Here is a 6,000-nt window from a genome sequence, read left to right as displayed (position 1 = left end):
CAGGTTTAAATAGTATTTACCAGTGTTCTATACAGGTTTAAATAGTATTGACCAGTATTCTATACAGGTTTAAATAGTATTTACCAGTGTCCTATACAGGTTTCAATAGTATTGACCAGTGTTCTATACAGGTTTAAATAGTATTTACCAGTATTCTATACAGGTTTAAATAGTATTTACCAGTGTTCTATACAGGTTTAAATAGTATTTACCAGTGTTCTATACAGGTTTCAATAGTATTGACCAGTGTTCTATACAGGTTTAAATAGTATTTACCAGTGTTCTATACAGGTTTAAATAAACAGTGTCCTATACAAGTTTAAATAGTATTTACCAGTGTTCTATACAGGTTTAAATAGTATTTACCAGTGTTCTATACAGGTTTAAATAGTATTGACCAGTATTCTATACAGGTTTAAATAGTATTTACCAGTGTCCTATACAGGTTTAAATAGTATTTACCAGTGTTCTATACAGGTTTAAATAGTATTGACCAGTATTCTATACAGGTTTAAATAGTATTTACCAGTGTCCTATACAGGTTTAAATAGTATTTACCAGTGTTCTATACAGGTTTAAATAGAATTTACCAGTGTTCTATACAGGTTTAAATAGTATTGACCAGTGTTCTATACAGGTTTCAATAGTATTGACCAGTGTTCTATACAGGTTTAAATAGTATTTACCAGTATTCTATACAGGTTTAAATAGTATTTACCAGTGTTCTATACAGGTTTAAATAGTATTTACCAGTGTTCTATACAGGTTTCAATAGTATTGACCAGTGTTCTATACAGGTTTAAATAGTATTTACCAGTGTTCTATACAGGTTTAAATAAACAGTGTCCTATACAGGTTTAAATAGTATTTACCAGTGTTCTATACAGGTTTAAATAGTATTGACCAGTGTCCTATACAGGTTTAAATAGTATTTACCAGTGTTCTATACAGGTTTAAATAGTATTTACCAGTGTTCTATACAGGTTTAAATAGTATTTACCAGTGTTCTATAGAGGTTTAAATAGTATTTACCAGTGTTCTATACAGGTTTAAATAGTATTTGCCAGTGTTCTATACAGGTTTAAATAGTATTTACAAGTATTCTATACAGGTTTAAATAGTATTTACCAGTGTTCTATACAGGTTTAAATAGTATTTACCAGTGTCCTATACGGGTTTAAATAGTATTTACCAGTGTTCTATACAGTTTTAAATAGTATTGACCAGTGTCCTATACAGGTTTAATTAAACAGTGTCCTATACAGGTTTAAATAGTATTTACCAGTGTTCTATACAGGTTTAAATAGTATTTACCAGTGTTCTATACAGGTTTAAATAGTATTTACCAGTGTCCTATTCAGGTGTCAATAGTATTTACCAGTGTCCTATTCAGGTTTAAATAGTATGTACCAGTGTTCTATACAGGTTTAAATAGTATGTACCAGTGTTCTATACAGGTTTAAATAGTATTTACCAGTGTTCTATACAGGTTTAAATAGTATTTACCAGTGTTCTATACAGGTTTAAATAGTATTTACCAGTGTCCTATACAGGTTTAAATAGTATTGACCAGTGTTCTATACAGGTTTAAATAGTACTGACCAGTGTTCTATACAGGTTTAAATAGTACTTACCAGTGTTCTATACAGGTTTAAATAGTATTTACCAGTGTTCTATTCAGGTTTAAATAGTATTTACCAGTGTTCTATACAGGTTTAAATAGTATTTACCAGTGTCCTATACAGGTTTAAATAGTATTTACCAGTGTTCTATACAGTTTTAAATAGTATTGACCAGTGTCCTATACAGGTTTAATTAAACAGTGTCCTATACAGGTTTAAATAGTATTTACCAGTGTTCTATACAGGTTTAAATAGTACTTACCACAGTTCTATACAGGTTTAAATAGTATTGACCAGTGTTCTATACAGGTTTAAATAGTATTTACCAGTGTTCTATACAGGTTTAAATAGTATTGACCAGTGTCATATAAAGTTTAAATAGTAATTACCAGTGTTCTATACAGGTTTAAATAGTATGTACCAGTGTCCTATACAGGTTTAAATAGTATTTACGAGTGTCCTATACAGGTTTAAATAGTATTTACCAGTGTTCTATACAGGTTTAAATAGTATGTACCAGTGTCCTATACAGGTTTAAATAGTATTTACCAGTGGTCTATACAGGTTTAATTAAACAGTGTCCTATACAGGTTTAAATAGTATTTACCAGTGTTCTATACAGGTTTAAATAGTATTTACCAGTGTTCTATACAGGTTTCAATAGTATTTACCAGTGTTCGATACCGGTTTAAATAGTATTTACCAGTGTTCTATACAGGTTTAAATAGTATTGACCAGTATTCTATACAGGTTTAAATAGTATTTACCAGTGTCCTATACAGGTTTAAATAGTATTTACCAGTGTTCTATACAGGTTTAAATAGTATTTACCAGTGTTCTATACAGGTTTAAATAGTATTGACCAGTGTTCTATACAGGTTTCAATAGTATTGACCAGTGTTCTATACAGGTTTAAATAGTATTGACCAGTGTTCTATACAGGTTTAAATAGTATTTACCAGTGTTCTATACAGGTTTAAATAGTATTGACCAGTGTTCTATACAGGTTTCAATAGTATTGACCAGTGTTCTATACAGGTTTAAATAGTATTGACCAGTGTTCTATACAGGTTTAAATAAACAGTGTCCTATACAGGTTTAAATAGTATTTACCAGTGTTCTATACAGGTTTAAATAGTATTGACCAGTGTTCTATACAGGTTTCAATAGTATTTACCAGTGTTCTATACAGGTTTAAATAGTATTGACCAGTGTTCTATACAGGTTTAAATAGTATTGACCAGTGTTCTATACAGGTTTAAATAGTATTGACCAGTGTTCTATACAGGTTTAAATAGTATTTACCAGTGGTCTATACAGGTTTAATTAAACAGTGTCCTATACAGGTTTAAATAGTATTTACCAGTGTTCTATACAGGTTTCAATAGTATTTACCAGTGTTCTATACAGGTTTAAATAGTATTTACCAGTGTTCTATACAGGTTTAAATAGTATTGACCAGTATTCTATACAGGTTTAAATAGTATTTACCAGTGTCCTATACAGGTTTCAATAGTATTGACCAGTGTTCTATACAGGTTTAAATAGTATTTACCAGTATTCTATACAGGTTTAAATAGTATTTACCAGTGTTCTATACAGGTTTAAATAGTATTTACCAGTGTTCTATACAGGTTTCAATAGTATTGACCAGTGTTCTATACAGGTTTAAATAGTATTTACCAGTGTTCTATACAGGTTTAAATAAACAGTGTCCTATACAGGTTTAAATAGTATTTACCAGTGTTCTATACAGGTTTAAATAGTATTTACCAGTGTTCTATACAGGTTTCAATAGTATTTACCAGTGTTCTATACAGGTTTAAATAGTATTTACCAGTGTTCTATACAGGTTTAAATAGTATTGACCAGTATTCTATACAGGTTTAAATAGTATTTACCAGTGTCCTATACAGGTTTAAATAGTATTTACCAGTGTTCTATACAGGTTTAAATAGTATTTACCAGTGTTCTATACAGGTTTAAATAGTATTGACCAGTGTTCTATACAGGTTTCAATAGTATTGACCAGTGTTCTATACAGGTTTAAATAGTATTTACCAGTATTCTATACAGGTTTAAATAGTATTTACCAGTGTTCTATACAGGTTTAAATAGTATTTACCAGTGTTCTATACAGGTTTCAATAGTATTGACCAGTGTTCTATACAGGTTTAAATAGTATTTACCAGTGTTCTATACAGGTTTAAATAAACAGTGTCCTATACAGGTTTAAATAGTATTTACCAGTGTTCTATACAGGTTTAAATAGTATTGACCAGTGTCCTATACAGGTTTAAATAGTATTTACCAGTGTTCTATACAGGTTTAAATAGTATTTACCAGTGTTCTATACAGGTTTAAATAGTATTTACCAGTGTTCTATAGAGGTTTAAATAGTATTTACCAGTGTTCTATACAGGTTTAAATAGTATTTGCCAGTGTTCTATACAGGTTTAAATAGTATTTACCAGTATTCTATACAGGTTTAAATAGTATTTACCAGTGTTCTATACAGGTTTCAATAGTATTTACCAGTGTCCTATACGGGTTTAAATAGTATTTACCAGTGTTCTATACAGTTTTAAATAGTATTGACCAGTGTCCTATACAGGTTTAATTAAACAGTGTCCTATACAGGTTTAAATAGTATTTACCAGTGTTCTATACAGGTTTAAATAGTATTTACCAGTGTTCTATACAGGTTTAAATAGTATTTACCAGTGTCCTATTCAGGTGTCAATAGTATTTACCAGTGTCCTATTCAGGTTTAAATAGTATGTACCAGTGTTCTATACAGGTTTAAATAGTATGTACCAGTGTTCTATACAGGTTTAAATAGTATTTACCAGTGTTCTATACAGGTTTCAATAGTATTGACCAGTGTTCTATACAGGTTTAAATAGTATTTACCAGTGTTCTATACAGGTTTAAATAAACAGTGTCCTATACAGGTTTAAATAGTATTTACCAGTGTTCTATACAGGTTTAAATAGTATTTACCAGTGTTCTATACAGGTTTCAATAGTATTTACCAGTGTTCTATACAGGTTTAAATAGTATTTACCAGTGTTCTATACAGGTTTAAATAGTATTGACCAGTATTCTATACAGGTTTAAATAGTATTTACCAGTGTCCTATACAGGTTTAAATAGTATTTACCAGTGTTCTATACAGGTTTAAATAGTATTTACCAGTGTTCTATACAGGTTTAAATAGTATTGACCAGTGTTCTATACAGGTTTCAATAGTATTGACCAGTGTTCTATACAGGTTTAAATAGTATTTACCAGTATTCTATACAGGTTTAAATAGTATTTACCAGTGTTCTATACAGGTTTAAATAGTATTTACCAGTGTTCTATACAGGTTTCAATAGTATTGACCAGTGTTCTATACAGGTTTAAATAGTATTTACCAGTGTTCTATACAGGTTTAAATAAACAGTGTCCTATACAGGTTTAAATAGTATTTACCAGTGTTCTATACAGGTTTAAATAGTATTGACCAGTGTCCTATACAGGTTTAAATAGTATTTACCAGTGTTCTATACAGGTTTAAATAGTATTTACCAGTGTTCTATACAGGTTTAAATAGTATTTACCAGTGTTCTATAGAGGTTTAAATAGTATTTACCAGTGTTCTATACAGGTTTAAATAGTATTTGCCAGTGTTCTATACAGGTTTAAATAGTATTTACCAGTATTCTATACAGGTTTAAATAGTATTTACCAGTGTTCTATACAGGTTTCAATATTATTTACCAGTGTCCTATACGGGTTTAAATAGTATTTACCAGTGTTCTATACAGTTTTAAATAGTATTGACCAGTGTCCTATACAGGTTTAATTAAACAGTGTCCTATACAGGTTTAAATAGTATTTACCAGTGTTCTATACAGGTTTAAATAGTATTTACCAGTGTTCTATACAGGTTTAAATAGTATTTACCAGTGTCCTATTCAGGTGTCAATAGTATTTACCAGTGTCCTATTCAGGTTTAAATAGTATGTACCAGTGTTCTATACAGGTTTAAATAGTATGTACCAGTGTTCTATACAGGTTTAAATAGTATTTACCAGTGTTCTATACAGGTTTAAATAGTATTTACCAGTGTTCTATACAGGTTTAAATAGTATTTACCAGTGTCCTATACAGGTTTAAATAGTATTGACCAGTGTTCTATACAGGTTTAAATAGTACTGACCAGTGTTCTATACAGGTTTAAATAGTACTTACCAGTGTTCTATACAGGTTTAAATAGTATTTACCAGTGTTCTATTCAGGTTTAAATAGTATTTACCAGTGTTCTATACAGGTTTAAATACTATTTACCAGTGTCCTATACAGGTTTAAATAGTATTTACCAGTGTTCTAT

This window comes from Salvelinus alpinus, chromosome 30, assembly GCF_045679555.1.
Source record: "Salvelinus alpinus chromosome 30, SLU_Salpinus.1, whole genome shotgun sequence".
Lineage (NCBI taxonomy): Eukaryota > Metazoa > Chordata > Actinopteri > Salmoniformes > Salmonidae > Salvelinus > Salvelinus alpinus.
This window is presented reverse-complemented; position numbering follows the sequence as displayed.